The sequence below is a fragment of the Meriones unguiculatus genome, chromosome 1 (genome assembly GCF_030254825.1).
Source record: "Meriones unguiculatus strain TT.TT164.6M chromosome 1, Bangor_MerUng_6.1, whole genome shotgun sequence".
Classification (NCBI taxonomy): domain Eukaryota; kingdom Metazoa; phylum Chordata; class Mammalia; order Rodentia; family Muridae; genus Meriones; species Meriones unguiculatus.
This window is the reverse complement of record NC_083349.1, coordinates 24,586,802-24,603,687: the sequence shown is the minus strand read 5'-3', so window position 1 is coordinate 24,603,687 and position 16,886 is coordinate 24,586,802. Positions and strand designations below refer to the sequence as shown.

At 49.1% G+C, this 16,886-nt stretch overlaps 1 protein-coding gene across 13 annotated transcripts in view; it reads right to left on the bottom strand.

Moving 5' to 3' along the window:
• LOC110549312 (uncharacterized) overlaps window positions 1–16,886 on the bottom strand; it is a 35,586-nt gene that overhangs the window by 5,054 nt on the left and 13,646 nt on the right. For 3 of the 13 annotated variants that reach the window (XM_060384578.1, XM_060384583.1, XM_060384582.1), the window contains exon 4: window positions 13,609–13,770. The exons of 6 other annotated variants lie outside the window; for them this stretch is intronic. The gene's annotated coding sequence lies outside the window, so the exon portion shown is untranslated. 4 more of the 13 variants (XM_060384580.1, XM_060384585.1, XM_060384589.1 and 1 more) reach the window with 4 other exon arrangements.

Below are 16,886 nucleotides of genomic sequence, written 5' to 3'. Positions count from 1 at the left end.
GCGCCCATGCTACACCCGACTTCTTACTGAGCCCTCCTACCCTGAGGAGCTGTTGCTGTCACTTTACAGACACAGAGAGATGGGAAGTACCACGGGAGTACCAAGACTAAGAAGACAGCCCACGTCACCAAGCAGGAGGCATGCACTCTCTCTATAGCACAGTCTTCCCTGGAGGTGTGCAGATATGACAAAGGACAGTGTGGACATGTGATGCCTACTTCCAGGGGACCAGAAAAAGAGACCAAGGGTGCTGGGTGCAGCTCTGCCCCAGCAACTAAGGCAGCTGTGGTGGCCGTGGCAGGAGAGGAGCAGAGGGAACCTGCTTGGGAGGTGCAGAGCAGGTCAGAATGTTCCAAAGGCAGCAGAGGCCTGGTGAACTCCCAGCATCCGCCCCCAACATACCCTGACCTCCTCCCTCCAGTCCCACTTCTCCACAGTCGTGTAAGAAACTCACTTCCTCAGCTCTGCCAGTCCAGCCGGCTCCAGCCCAGCCCTCTTCCTGCCTCCTCCGCTCCTGGGGGGACTCTAGGTAACAGGCCCAGGCGCCTCCCCCCTCCCCACGCGCATCAGTGGATGAGTCGGATGAGTCGCTGGAGGAGACCAGGAGAACTGGAAAGACTTGAGTCCCTTTTGCCAGTGGCACAAACAATCTGCCAGCAGTAATAACAGAGCAAAGGACTGGACCCACCTGGGACCCAGAGAGGAAGAGGGCAGCTGGCACAACCTTGACACTTAGGGCCTTGCCCAGAAGCTAGACATGGGGTCTCTGTTTCATTTCCATTAACAAATATAATACCCCTACATTTCCACCCTCCCTTGGGAAGTTCTGAGAGGTCCCTGTTAGAATTAGCGTGTACATGACTGGCGATGGGTCTAGAATATGACGACAAAATATATCTCCAATAGATTTTTTTTTTTTTAAAGACAAGGTCTTACTATGTAGTCCAGGCTGGCCTGGAACTTGATTATGTAGTATAGGCTGGCCTTGAACTCACAGAGATCTGCCTGCCTCTACCCTCCAAGTGCTTCCATACCAGATATGATTTTATTGTTGTTTATTTGTTTGTTTTTCCTGGAGACCAGGATTAAATCAGGTCTCAACCCATACCTAACCCCTCCAGTTAGCAGTTAACTTTGTAGTCTTAATTTTTTGTTTGTTTGTTTTTTGTTTTGTTTTGTTTTTCAAGGCAGAGTTTCTCTGTTTTTCCTTGGCTGTCCTGAAATTCACTTTGTAGACCAGGCTGGCCTGGAACTCAAAGATCCACCACCACTACCTCCCAAGCACTAGGATTAAAGGTGTGTACCACCATGCCCTGTAGTCTTAATATGACAAATTCTTGGACAAAGCAAGATGGCAGATAACTAAAATCCTCCAGCAGGGGTGGGGGTGGTAAGAGTTTTTACATGGCCATAAGAAGAATAACATACACAACACACACACACAAACTAGCAAATAAAGTCATACAATTGTAATCCCAGCCTTGGGAGTGGAGGCAGGAGGATCAAAATTTCTGGGACATCCTCATCTTGTATCCTGGGCTTAAGGCCCAACCTGGGCTACACAATACACTATCTCAAAAAAATAAATAGGGCTGGAGAGATGGCTCAGAGGTTAAGAACACTGGTTGCTCTTCCAAAGGTCCTGGGTTCAATTCCCAGCAACCACATGGTGGCTTACAACCATCTATAGTGAGATCTGGTGTCCTCTTCTGGTGTGTATGGCAGAACACTGTATAAACAATAAATAAATCTTTAAAAAAAAATAAAAATAAATAAACAAATAAATAATAGAGAGAAAGAAAACCAAAGCTAAGTGTGGTGGGACGGGACTTAGAAAACCAGCAAATTAGTGTACACAAGCTATTAATGAGATAGCTTCAAATGATGTCATACTAAAAGAAATTCATCTTCCTTCATAATCAAAGAAGACAGAGTTTCATACTCTGTAATCTTGGCTGGCCTGGAACTTCCTATGTAGATCAGGATAGCCTTGAACTCACAGAACTACACCTGCCTCTGTCTCCCAAGTGCTGAATAAAAGCATGTGCCACATGCCCGGCTTATACATTTTCTTATAACAAGAGCACATCCTACAACCGTTACTAAGATGAACATGATGGTGTGTGCTTGTAACGCCCAGGATGAGGTAGGGAGAACTACTTGCCAAAAATTTGTGCCAGCCTGAGCTATAGAGTAACTTCCAGACCATCCTACCTAGTGAGACATTATCTCAAGAAAAACACAAAGGAGAACTGAAGAAAACCAAACAAAAGCCTGTTTATATGCCAGCACGTGACAAATGGAGGCGAGAGGATCGGGACATCTTCCGCGAGAGGGAGTTTAAGAGCGACCTGGGCTTAAACACAACAACAAAATAATGATGGGACTGGTTTTGGTTCATGAATGTGATCCCAGGTGAGGCATGAGGAATGATGAGTTTGAATTACATTTTGAGTTCTAGGACAACCTGGGATACCTTGAGATCCTATTTCAAAAACAAACAAATACTACGTGACCTTGAACCACAGCCACTTACTTCCCCAAGGTTGACCAGTTGGCTCTGAGGAAGCCGCTTTGCTCTCCTGAGTCTCAGCCTCTGTAAACTGCAGTGACAGGAGAGCAGACTTGGGAGGACTGACTAAATCCCACTGCTTTGGAATTACAACCCCCTGAACACTCACTGAATGTTACACCTAATTACATCCCATTTTTATTTAAGTTTGGCAAGAAAGGCAAGCAAGCTGCTGAGGTCAAGTTTACGGGAGCAGCTGGGAATACTGGGCATGCTGGCAGGGAGGGACAATTTTTCACATACAGTTCAGACAAAGATTTTGGATCTCCAGGTCCATAATGATATAAAATAAAAAGCTTACCCTGAGCAAAAAAAAAAAAAAAAAAAAAAAAGACAGTGTTTGTCAACCTTTGAGGAAAGAATGTTAAAGTCCCTGATGAGACATCCTGGCTAGTCATGTACCGGACACAGAAGAAAAACAACGCGGAATACAATGACCTGTGACCTCCTTCACCTGTGCTTGTTTACTGATGCTTCGGCAAAATGCTTGGGGGCTGAGTTGGGTGGGCCGAGGATGCCAAGGCTTGTCATCTAAGGAGACTGGGAGAGGCTGGGTGGCGGTTCCGGTTAGATGGGTCCCCGCCCTGCACGGGGCAGGTAGGCGTGCTGGTGAATCATAAGCCCCTCTTGTTTGGAGCCGCTGGGCGAGTTCTTACAGTCCCTCTCTCAGCTTTCACGGGGCATGATCCTCAACAGCCTTCTAAAGTCCTGCTGACCCCAGTCTGCCTGACTGAAATGGATCCGCCAGGAGCAACTCACAGTCAGAGACTCTAAACTGGCTCTGCACGCTTTTGGAATGAGAAGCATGCCCAAGTCAATCTTCTTTCAAATTGGATCCATTTATAAACAGACTGCCTCAGTGTAGTGCTCCTGGCTTTGAATGTATGGCGATCCTCCCATATCCGGAGTGCTCAGATCACAAGTGTGCATTACCACACCTAGCCTCAAACTTCCTTTCGCCCTTTCAGGTAAAAGGTGCCCATCCACCTTTTCCTATTTGGGAATTCTTTTCGCTATTCCTCTCCTACCTCCTCAGTTTCTCCTACTTCATATCCCTTCTCCATCCTCTCTCTCTCTCTCTCTCTCTCTCTCTCTCTCTCTCTCTCTCTCTCTCTCTCTCTCGATTTGGCCAGTATCTTTCTCCATGCGCTTCATGACACAGGCACCTGAGTTCAGCACAGGAAAGACCCTGTGACAAAGGGCGCAGACAGAGGGCCGGCAGCTAGGCAGCAGAGTGAGGGATCACCCTTTCTGTCTGCGGCCTCGGAGGCCCAAGCCTTCCCACTCCTCCATTGGCGGTCACTCCATTTCCCACCTCACGCTTTGCTCCTGTTTGCTCGCCAGCTCTCCCGTGCTCCCCCACTGCTGCCCTGCCTCCCCCGTGGGAGTTGTGGGTTTGTATCTACCCCTCGCTAGTACTGACATGCCCTAGAGCGAAAGCAAGCTCTGCGGCGTGTGCTTGCGCCGGGGGAACCGAGCAGCTCGAGGGGCCGCTGTCCAGGGCAGAACAGGCGGCGGGATCAGCTTGGGGCCTGCCCGGCTTCTTCCGGTTCAGCTGCTGCCCCTCTGTTCCGAGCTCTCCTGTTTATCCCCGCTATGCAGCGGAGTGTGGAGACCTGGGCAGGATGGGAGCTCTCCCTGGCTCTTTGGCGCCTTAGAACCCTCCCCACTATGTTTTTTTCTAATCCAAATCTCATTTCGAAATCTCCTGCCAAAGGGGTTTCCCAGCCCCTCCCGGTTTTGAATCAGCCTGCTGATTACAGCACTCCTGAATGAGGAATAGAGATGTTAGGTGGGACTGGCCTGGCACCGGGCCCTGAGGACACTCCTGTGTACAACACCCATCCTACTATTGGCATCTAGATGAACGACCTTATTCCCTACCCGCTGTTCTGAAAGGAAAACCAGGTAGGTTCCAGCAAAGACCAAGGGCTGGCTAGACAGCCGACAGCAACCTGGCCATACTGCCCCCGGGGCAGCCGCTTCAGCTTGGTCTGCACCAGCGCACCCTCTCTAGGGATCCACCAGATCCTCTTCCCCAGACCTTCTAATGGCAGCCATTCTGCCTTTCGATTCCCTGCCTCTGGCTTAGCAGGGTAGATTTTCAGACTGATGCCCCAGGAGCAGTGACTAGCTGGCTTTCCAGAAGGACAGGTAAGTGTCCAAGTGAGAGGAGCCATTCTCGGCCCGAGGGTGCCTCATGGTAATTGTAAAGAAAGGGTCACGTGGAAGAAACAGGGGCAAGGGCGAGGGGCCTCACCTTCCTGGACTAGGGCCATGGTGGAACTGCTGGTCGTTACCTTTGCCAACCTATCCTTAACCACCCTCCAAGATATCCGGTTAGGACAGATCCCCGAGTACTGGCCTAGCACACACAAGTCCCAGGGTCTAGCATGTGTGAGGCTCTCATACCCCTCGGGCATGGGGGTTCACATCTTTAATCAGTCTAGCACTGAGGAAGCAGAGGCAAGAAGATCCAAAATTCAAAGTCATCCTCACCCAAATAGAGGGTTCTAGGCCAGGAAGGGATACATGACAATTTGTCTCAAAAAAGAAACCAATTTTTTTATTATTATTATAATTGGAGAGCAATAGAAGACAGTTAATATTAACCTCTGGCTTCCGCACATACACAAACGTGAAGAAGACCCCTCACCACCAAGGATGGAGGCGGAAGCCCAGAATGGTATGAGTACATCTGGCTTGCTGGCTCACCTGTAACCAAGCATTTAGCTCCTATACCTTTGTCCGTCCCCAGAGTGGCGAGTCACACTTTTTTTTTTTTTTTTTTTTTTCAGTTTTTCGAGACAGGGTTTCTCTGTGTAGCCTTGGTTGCCCTGGTCTCCCTTTGTAGACCAGGCTGGCCTCAAACTCACAGAGATCTGCCAGGCTCTGTCTCCTAAGGTGCTGGGATTACAGGCGTGTGCCACTGTTCCGGGCTCCACAGGTTTTTCTGGGTTTGGATTTTTTGTTCGTTTATATTTTTGAGACAGGGTTGGCCCAGCCAGACACCTCAGTATTCCGAGGTGCTTCCCACCAAGCCTAACGATCCATGTTTGACCTCCAGAGTCCGCATGTGGGGCTTGCTAATGGCCCCTGACTTCCACATCAAGGTGCAGCTTTCACATGCCAGCATATACACACAAACGCACACACATAAATGTATTAGGAAAAATGTTTACAGGTAGTGACTGCTGTCATTCAGTCTGGCCTTAAACTCACTCTGCAGCTAAGGACCTCCTGACTTTCCTGCCTTCCCCTCCTGGGTACTAGCTTTATAGCACCAGGTCCAGCTCACAATTTTTTCCTTAAGAACAGTTTTTGGCACCTAAATGAATGCTGTATTCCCACGCTATTGGTTTAATGAAAACACACAATTAATCTCTTCCTCCTCCTAGGCCCCAAAGTTACTGTGGTGGCGAAGTGGCATTTCTGCACTTGGCCATAAATAACAAGTCTCATTTAAAACACAACCCCACACCAAGCCCGGTGGCTCTGGCCTCTAAGCTTAGCTCCTCACAAGGCTGAGGCAGGAGGATCCAGAGTTCATGCTACAGGCCAGGGAGATGGATCAACGGGAGAAGTGCTTGCCACTAGGCCCAAAGATCTGTCTGTCCGTCTGCCGCCTGCCTGTCTCTCTCTTTCTCTCTCACACACACATAATAAACAGATGTTTTGTTTTGTTTTGTTTTAAAGGAAGTGGTGTAGTGTATGCTTCTTTAATCCCAGCAGTTGGGAACAGAGGGTTGAAAGTTAAAGGCTGAGGCAGGCTCGGTGGCATACACCTATAAGCCCACCACTCCAAGGCAGAGGTAGGCCAATTGCTATGAGTTCAAGGCCAGCCTAGCCTACAGAATCCAGGACAGCCAAAGCTACACAGAGAAACCCTGTCTCAAAAAACAAAAGAAAGAAAGAGAGAGAGAGAGAGAGAGAGAAAGAAAGAAAGAAGGAAAGAAAGAAAGAAAGAAAAAGAAGAAAGATGTTCTCAGCACTCAAGGAGACAGAGGCAGGTGAACTGCTGTGAATTTAAGGCCAGCCTGGTCTACAAAGTGAGTCTAGGACAGCCAAGGCTACAGAGAGACTGTCTCAAAACACACACATACAAAGCTACATTAATGTGTAAGATAGATAGATAGATAGATAGAAAGATAAGATAGATAGATAGACAGACAGATAAAGGAGGGGGAGAAGAGGCCTACACGATGGCTCAAGAGTTTTTTACCTAACTTGGCACACTTGCTACAAAGCCTGATGACCCCAGACTCTACATAGTGGAAAGAAAAAATTGACTCTCACAAGTTCTACTCTGATGACACACATGTATACACACGTATTTTAAAAACATTCTTAGGCTTACTTTTTTTTTTTAATGTGTGGGAGTGTTTTCCCTCTATGCGTGTAAGTGCATGGCATGTAGGCTCGGTGCCAAGGAAGTCAGAAATCAGTACTGGGTCCCACGGAACTGGTGCTACAGATGATTGATAGCCATTGTGTGGGTACTGGGAACCGAACCCGGGTCCTCTACAAAAGCAACAAGTGCTCTTAACCACTGAGCCAACTACCCAGCCCCACACAGGTTTTTAAAACATAACAGTAACAGGAGAAGACTGTGAGATTGCTCAGTATAAAGCTTACATTAGCATGTTCAGGCCCTAGCGTGAATCCAAGCACTAAAAGGAAAGTGTGTGTGTGTGTGTGTGTGTGTGTGTGTGCGTGCGTGCGTGCGTGTGTGCGCGCGCGCGCATGTTGGCGGGGAGGGGCTCTTGAGGGTCAGTGGCTAAAAGATTGGACTGCTCTTGCGGTGGACCTGGGTTCAGTTCCTAGCACCTATGTTGGGCAGCCCACGACCACCTGCAACTCCAACTCCAAGGGAATCTGGTGCCTCGAGTCTCTGCAAGCACCTGCACGCACTCACTCACGCACAAACCTAAACGAGTAACTAGAAGTTAAAGACTTTTAAGTGCATCTCCTTCACCGCCCTGAGGCTCTCAGGTAAGGAGGCATTTGAGAGCTTTTACACATACGGGCTGAATGGGGGGGCTTTCATCCAAAAAGAGATAGTATAGAAAGAGAGGGCTGTGCAAGCAGGGGGTGGGAGTGGGGGTAAGGGGCTCTGACCATGTGCCTGTCTGTGCTGTTGGTCAGGCCACCTCAGCCACAAAGGCCCTGGCGTGAAGGTTTCAAGGCTGCCTTGATGTTCCTAGGCTCCTCCTGGCTGTCTTTGGCCTCACTAGGATGCCAGGTGAAAAGGTTAACCATTTCCTGGCTGCCTTCCTTTTGAAAAAAAATCTCATAAAGGTGCTTCAGAGGAAACAGGCCTTTGATCCCTATTATTAGCCCCTGAGACAGGGTAGAAGCACACTCACCTCAGAGATGGTGAGAAGCAAGAGCAGCTGAAGCACTTAGCCTCTTTTGGAGATAAGGCTGTTGATGCTAAGACAGGAAAAACCAATGTCAAGGCAGGGCCGTTTGTAACTGCCTGGGTAGCATGCCTTACTCGTCTTGGACTCCATCCTCAGGCCAGAAGACAGAGAATCTAGACACTGGGGATTGTGAGCCGGCCCAGGAATGATGGTAAGCCTGGCTACACCTCTTGAAGTGGTCCAAAAGACTTCATGATCACTAACTTACATGTAGTCTCACAAAGATCCCAGGAAAGGATGGTGGGAATGAGGTAGAAAGGAAGATGAGAAGGAGGGAAGAGGGAAAAAGGCAAAAGTCTTATTTTCCCAAATCATAAGGGAATGGGGCTGGGCATGATGGCTCGTGCCTTGTAATCCTGACACATGGACTTTAAAGCGGAAGGCCTCCTGGAGTCCCAGGCCATGGGTGATGGAGCAAGGCACTTTCCGGGCATGCACAAAGCACTGGGTTTGCTCCCAGCACTTCATAGACTGTACATCCTGTCGCATGCCTGTAGTCTCGGTGCTTGAGGGATAGAGCCAGGAGGACCAGAGGTTGACAGGGAGCCTTTGCTGCACGGTGAGTGTGATGCCAGCCTGGACTACATAAGACTCCAGGGAAGGAAGGAAGGAAAGGAAGATTGGGAAAGAGAAAGGGAAAGTGCAGAAGAGAAGAAGGGAGGGGAGGAATGGTAGGGGAAGGAGAGGAAGGGAGGGAGGACTGTGGGAACCGGTGGTGCCTGCCTGTAATCTCAGGACCTGGGAGGCTGAGCCGGAAGAACCAACCTGAGCTGAAGGTCAACCTGAGTTGCAGAGTGAGACCCTGTCTTAAGAAATAAACAATATCGTGAAGATACACTTACAATATATTAATATATGCTATATTTATTAAATGTAAGTAGAGAGATGGCTCCACGGGAAAGGCATTTGCTGCTAAGATCGATGACCAAAGTTCTGTCCCTGGGACCCACATGGTAAATAGAAAGAACTGCCTCCAAAAGCAGTCCTCTGCCCCCACGTCTGTGCTACAGCCCATGCGCCCACAAGATACATGCAGACATCCTCACACACATTCAGTTAGTTAAAAAAACAGAAGGGATGGGGAAAAGCTTTCAGGAGAACCAGACACCTGTTAGCATAAACTCAGGGACAAAGCAGAAATAAAGCCCTGATCCTGGCTCCATGGCCAGAGGCAACACGAAACTGTGTGTGTGTGTGTGTGTGTGTGTGTGTGTGTGTGTGTGTCTGTTGGAGAGTAAGGTTTCATCCTCAACTCTGGCAGTCTCCAGTCTCTTACGGTTCAGAGTGATGCCAAGACTTTGGCTGACCGTAAAGCACTCCCGCATCGTGTGGTGAAAAAGATACCAAACCAGAATCGCTCCACCCTGTCCTCTATGCACTGTAAGTAACAGAGACGCTTTCTGGAGTAATTAGAAGAAACTGCTGGCCAAGAGCTCTGAGAAGGGTTAGGTGTGGCTTGCAGCACCCTGTGTATTTTCTCTAAGCCAAACATGTAGACGGTCAAAAATACGAGTCATTTAATGAGCTCATAAACTTGGAGTGACTCTTCACATCTTATAGTGAGGTCAGGGTTCAACCATCTCAGCATCAAAGTGCCTCCTGCATGGTATTCAGGCCTGACCACTTCCTCCAGCCTTCACACGGCTTCTCCCTCAGCTTCTTCTTTGGTCCAGTTAACTGATTGGCCCAAACAATCGAACCTCCGATGTTTGTGGAGGAGAAAATGACTCTGGTACGAGACGTTTGCTGGTGTCTTAGCCTCTCTTCTCCCCTCCTTCACTGGACCAGGAGCCCCACACCGTGCTGGTCTCCTGCCGGCCTGCCATCCTCTCACACGAGAAGCCTGAGAGTCGGCTCACCAGACTCTGTGATGCCCAAGTTCAGGGCACTCTCATCTCAGTCATCACGTTTGCTCTGGTTCTCTCCGCAGCTTTTTCCGTGTGCAGGGCCTAAGTGCTCACTGGACTGAACTCAGCTGTACGGTGCCTTGCTGACACGGTAAGTCTAGGACAGGAAACACCCCACAGCCACACTGTCCCACGTGTGACTCAGGTTTGTCACAGCCTCTGGGGCTTTTCTTGAGGCAGCAGCGGGTGAGCAACTTGCCTGTGGCTTCCCTGGCCACAGCTGGATTTCCTGGTCCTTGTTTGCGTTTTCTTCCCCAGACCTAAACGCTGGGTCTGCTTCTCTGTCAGCCTCCGCGTCTGCCCAGGCCAGCCTGGAAGCTGAGACAGAAGAGCCTTCAGCTGAACGCCTCGTCCACCCTTTCCAGAGCCCCAGGACAGTGCTGCTGCCATTCAGGGCTGCGGGTGACCTTGCTGCCCCACACCACACAACTCTCTGCTAATTAAACACTCAGGCAACCTTCTAATTAGGTCAGTACATACTCTGATTTGAGACTTTGCTTCCATCCCTTTCTCTGCAGGATTAGAGCATCGAGAGGAAATTTCGCAATGGTCCAATGGTTCATACCCCAAGGGGGCTCCTTAGTCTATTACACTACCCTGGATGGTCCAGGACTTGTGGCATCTGCCCCAGTAACCCAAGCTTTCCCTGAGTCTGCTTTTCAGACTCTTGTTCACACTGGACTCCCTGTGCCTCCAGCATGATATCCAGTGGGTAAAGGTGCCTGCTGTGCTAAATTCAATCCCCAGGGTCCACATGCTGAAAGGAGAAAACCAACTCCCATGTGTTTCCCTCTGCCCAACACACACACACACACACACACACTATTCATTGTTTGATAAAGGGAAGTCCTAATCTTACATGTACTGAATCTTGAAAAATCATCAGGACATGCTAAGAATCCATAACAGAAAAGTTCAGAGGTGGGCCCTGAACCTGTGGAGACACGTCTGTCCCCCTGCAAGGCAGCATGGCTCTGTGAGGCAGGCATGTGGGGCCTGTGTTTCCGCTCTCCCAGGGGGATTAGAGCCCAGCAGCCACCATCAGGATGCTTCAAGTGCCAGTAAGAACAGCCTGGAGGGGTCCACCCCTGAAGGAGAGAGTGCCACTCCACCCTCCAACTTTGACGCAGAGGAAGGGCTCAGGAAAGGATGCCGGGTGATGGGACAGCTCAGGGGCAAGTGCGGAGGGGTGTCAGGAGAACGCCTGGTGAGCAGGTCTGACCTGAAGTCTTAGGAACCGGGGGACAGAACAGAAACAGTCAAACTCCCGATCGGTGCGCCGGCTGCTCCCTTGCGCTTCATCCTCAGAGCGTGTTCTCCGGATGTGTGGAACTCACACGTTCTTCTCCCTCCCTTTTTTCGGTGAGGGGAGCACGGGGCTCTGATTTGTTCCAACCTATGTCAGATGGACCAGTGGATGGACTGTTTTCCTTGTAGACGTCAAATGCACGGGAAGACAGGTGACGCCCGGAGTGTTGGGCTAACAGCCCACATTGGCTTCTTGCATCTGCCCTTCTCTGAGGGAAGGATTGTTTGGTTTGGTTTTTCAAAACGGGATCTCACGTAGCCCAGGCTAACCCAAAACTTCCTATGCATACAAGGACAGCCTTGAACTCCTAGTCTGATTGTCTCCACCCCTCTGTAACTGAGATTACACACTTGTGATTTCCCACAAGCCAGGCCCTTCACAGCAAAAGGCTCATCTCTAACTAGATTAGCAGACCCTTGACTCTCCTTCAAGATTTGCTGTGGGTAACAGCTGCTCAGACTTACTTTCTGGTTTCAGCCTCCCCTCTTACCGAGTGCTCTTGGAGAGCCCAGACACCAGCAAAGCCAGCAATGAGCCAACAGTAAAGATGAGTTCTATAAAATAGTGTTCTCCCAAACTTGTCTGCCTCAGCAAAAGCCAGCACGAGGCACTTTTTCTAGATTGGTTTCCATCACACACATCTCATTTTCTTCTTGTTCTCATCTTTGATTTTTTTTTTATTGCCAAATAAAAAGTTTGCCACCCCAACAATAGAAAGGAAGACTGATTTCTACCCTGATACATCAAAAATCCTTTAAGGTTTTATAAACACAAGTAATTATTACAAAGGACTGGGGTCATAAGGGAAGAAATGGAATCAAAAGTATTCCAGCTAGCTGTGGGGCACAGGAGAGACTCCCGTCTCTGCCAGCCTGCCCTTGCTAGGCCACACTCACGGACAAAAGGCCTACGGTTGCTGACGGTCTCTTAGGTGTCTATGCTTTTAGAATTCACAACCAATGGGTAACCTGACAAAGGTCATTGTGTCTTCTGTCTGAGAAATGGAGACTGCCCCAGAAATCAGGGGCAGCTGGTTGTGCACAGGACATCTCTCAGGAAAGGTCATTCCTTGCCACCTGCGGCTCAAAACAGCACAAGGGCCGTCACACTGTCTCCCCTCATCCGCTCTCCAGCCTTGGCACCGAGTTCAATGGGCTCATTAGAGCAGACACTGACTCCATTCAACCTGATCAATCAATCTGCAGTTTCCGTCTTCCTCCCCGTCAGCTCCCTCCCTTTAGAGGCATATCAGCAGAAAGTGGACACAGCTCCCTCCGAGCAGGAGGAAGTGCTTACGGTCTTGTATCAAACTGGCTCCTTCCAGATTAAAAAGTAATTATTCCAAAAGACAGCTTATATGGTTAAAATTAAACTAGCTGAAAGCTATTAGAACCTGGACTTTGGACAGATGCCAAAGAGGGCGCTCTAGGCATCTTCTGAGAAAGGGGAGGAACTCGCCAGGAAGGATAAATCTTAAACAGATGAGCATATAAAAAAAAATAGGGGAAATGCTGAAACCTGTTCCACCGCCCTCCTTCAGCGAGAGGCGCTTTTAACATTAGGAAAGCGAAACCAGCTATGGGTGGGGTGCAGCGTTGCCTGCTCACCCTGCCTGAAGAAACTCAAGATTGTGCCTACATGAGGGACGTGCAGCCACGGCACAGCGGCGACAAGCAGCTGGCAATCTGTGCGGCTCCTCGCCCTCCTTGCCTGGGGATCGGGCATGGGGCTTGGATGAGGCAGGTCCGTGCGTCTGTGGTAACTGGCTCACTGAGGTGACTTGAGTGACTTGTCCTGGTTTGTTATTCCACAGTTTCCTTAAAAAACAAGAACTTACGAAAACATAAGAGGGCACCAGTGTGCGAGAAAAACTCACAGAGCACCTAGAGCATGCTGGGTCAGGAGTCCCAGAGTCCCGGTGGGGTAAGGACCAGAGCCCAGCACCTAGCAGAGCCAAGACAGTTCCGCAGCGCCCTCTGCTGTGAACTGGGACCATGCCCGCGGCTGGAGTGACGCTGGGGTGACCCTGCGCGCGGCAGTCTTGCTTCTCAGCCTGCCCTCTGTCGGACCAAAACGCTTTCCACCTTCATCGGGCCTTAGAATATAAGCCCCGCTAGGTAGAGGTGGCGTTAGGCAAAAATCTGACGGGGACGGGGAACATCTTTTCCACGCCTAGAAAATGGTGATGATGGTCACACTACTGGCCCCAGTTCATGTCAGGGGCTGTTCTCCAGTAGCAAATGAAAACGCTGTTTCACTCGTGCCTTCCTACTTTCACCCTCACGTGATCCCGCTCGTTTCCTTGGAAGATCTTTCTCCCCAGTGTCCCTGAAAAAAAAGTCACACCCTATAAGAATTGCAGCTCTCTTGTTCACAATCCCACAATCCGACCCCTACCTCTTCAGCACTGGAGACTGAGCCCAGGGCTAGTGCTGAGCTAAATCCCCAACTTCCTTTTTCTCTTCAAGTCAGGCAGATCTGGAGCTTTCTGCCTCAGCCTCCTCCGTGGCTGGGATCACAGGCCTGCACCTCCATGCCCAGTTCACAAGTATTCATTTTCTTAAAAAAAAAAAAAGTTTTACAGAGGCTCCACAGTTTTCCCTTTCAGAAAACCCAGGTTTGGTTCCCAGAACCCACAAGGTGGCTCATAACCACTTGTAACTCTAGTTCCAAGACACCAGATGCCCTCTTCTAGGCACCAGGCACACACACAGTGCACAAACATGCAGGCGAAACACTCATACAGAGAAAATAAAACTAAAGAATAAAATGAGTGGCGGCGTCAAACCGTTCATCTATTGCGGGCGGGGCCCCTGTGTCATCCCGAGCCCCACAGGAACCAGTTCTCTCCTTCCACCATGTGGGTTTCTGGAATAAAATCTACCGGGCCATTTTACTGGCTTTCACAAGTATTGAACACATTTCCCCTCTATTTCCCTCTCCTTCCTTCTTCATTCTTTTCTGCTCCCCTTTCCCAGGGTTTCCTGTATCCCAGGATGATCTTGACCTTGCTATGTGGCCAAATATGACCTTAAACTTCTCATCTTCCTGTCCCACCTCCTAAGTGTGTGTGTGTGTCGGGGGGTGGGGGGTTGTTTAGAGGCATGCCCTGCCACATCCAGCCTACCACTGCTGGGAATCAAACCTAGGGCTCCATGTGTACTAGGTAAGCACACGGTCAATGGAGCTGCCTCCCCAGCCCCCAGGCATCTTCTTCCTACCAGCATACATCATAATTTCATTTGCTGTCAATTATATGCTCAGGGTCTAAAGCCCCAATCAGCCACTGTGTTCCCTGTATGTAGAGTTGTTGGGTCCTTAGGACCTACCTGCCATAGTACCCAGGGGTAGAACGTAGGTGCTTGGTAAATATCCGTGACACAACACACAGGTCCACACAGAGACTGGTAGACACACAGCGTGAGGTGGGCAGGACAAGGTCGTGGAGACTGGGAGGGAGGATTCTGTTTCAGGAGAGGTAGCAATTGGAATCCCTGCAATTGGAAGGTTGAAGCAGGCAGATCTCTGTGAGGCCAGCCTGGTCTACACAGTGAATTCTAGGCCAGGCAGACACTGTCTCAAAAAAAAAAAAAAAAAAAAAAAGTGGCAACCTAAATTTGTACTGAACGCCACGAGGGGCTGAGCCGATGGCTCGGCAGTTGAGAGCTCTCTCTGTGCGAGGCTGGGAACCTGAATCTGAGCTCGGGATCTCCCGCACCCACAACGCAGGGGGAGAGCTGACTCCTATAAGCTGTCTTCTGACTTCTACATGTGCCCCACGACACACACACACAGGCTGTGGCACACATGTCCCCACATGCACACTAATAACATTTAAACATATCATTTAAAAAAGAAAAATAGAAGCTGGGTACCATGGTGCACGCCTGTGATCCCAGCACACAGGGTCATAGAGGCAGGCGGATCTCTGTGAGTTTGAGGCCAGCCTGGTCTACAAAGCGAGTCCAGGATAGCCACGGTTACATAGAGAAACACTGTCTTGAAAAAAAAAAAGAAAAATATTTTTTAAAATTAATTTATTTTTTATTAATTACAGTTTATTCACTTTGTATAAGAAAAATCTCTTAACAGTACAAAACAAACAAAAAATAAAACAGAAGATCCGGCCTTTCATTTTGAACTAGTTTGAAACACAGTTCGAAATCTGAGAGGTGCTGGTTTCACAACATAGTGAATCCACTAAATGCCTCTGGACGGTAGCTTTAAAAATGCTAATTATATGTTATGTGAATTCTACCTCAATAATAAAAACTGAAAGGACAGGATTATAATATGATAATTATGATCCTCCATGAAGTCCATATGCAGAGCACAGCTCTCAGGCAGCCTCGTGGCTTACACAAATGGTTTACCGAAGAGATTCCCTCCAGCAAGCCACATGTGCACACAGGAAAGTGCACACAGATGACGCCATGATAGTCCTGGTGGGCCTAGACACACGGCTTTCACGAGCTCTGTTCCTCTGCTGGAAAGCAGCAGCCCAAACAGGCCCTCGGCTTCCCCCCACTTCTTTCTTTCTGCTCCAAGTCTGATAGAAAGATCTTCCTAAGAACAATTTTTCTCTCCCTGTCATCCATCTTTGGGCTGCTTGATTTTTTTGTTTGTTTGGGTGTGTGTGTGTGTTGCTTTGGTTTGGTTTTGGTTTTGGTTTGGGAAAGGGTTTCTCTGTGTGACCTTGGCTGTCCTGGACTCAATCTGTAGACCAGGCTGGCCTCACAGCAATCCGCCTGCCTCTGCCTCCCTGAGTACTGGGATTAAAGGCAGGTGCCACTACGCCTGGCTTGTTTTTGTTTTTTAAGTCTCTTTGTGTAGCCTTGGTTGTCCTAGAGCTGCTTGATTTGCAGACCAGATCAGTCTCAAACTCAAAGATTTGCCTGCCTCTGCCTCCCAAGTGTTGGGATTAAATGCATTGACTTTTCAAAAAAACTGTTTTTGTTTTATGTGTGGGTGTATGCCTGCTGTGTTTACATGCATCATGTGTGTACCTAGTACACAAGGAGATCATTGGATCTCTGGAACTGGAATTACAGATGGTTGTGAGCCGCCATGTGAATGCTGGGAAAACAAATCCTGGTCCTATACATAAGTAGCAAATATTGATTTTTTTTTTCAAGACAGAATTTCTCTGCGTAGCCCTGGCTGTCCTGTAATCCACTCTTAGACCAGGCTGGCCTTGAATTCAGAGACCCACCTGCCTCTGCCTCCCAGTGTTGGGATCAAAGGTGTTTGGTACCGTGCCTGGCTGAAGGAGCAAGCGTTCTTGGCCTCTGAGCCAGCTCCCCAGCTTGATGTGGCCCACAATAGCGTAAGCCGATTAGGGCTGCTTGTCAGTTTGGTTCTGGGCTTATGAGCATCCTGACACCTGCAGGAATGCCAGATGACACGGGGTGAATTCCTGCTAAATACATGGATGGAGAGAGCTTTGCTATAGACTTCACCAGACCTTTGAGGGGACAGCCGTACTTTTGATGAAACACCCCAAAACAAACAAACAAACAACACATAAGCCAGGCAGTGGTGGCTCACACCTTTAATCCTAGTGCTCAGAAGGCAGAGGCAGGTAGATCTCTGAGTTCAAGGCCAGCCTGGTCTCTATAGAACAAAATCTAGGATAGCCAGAGCTACACATAGAAACCCTGCCTGAAAAATAAAAA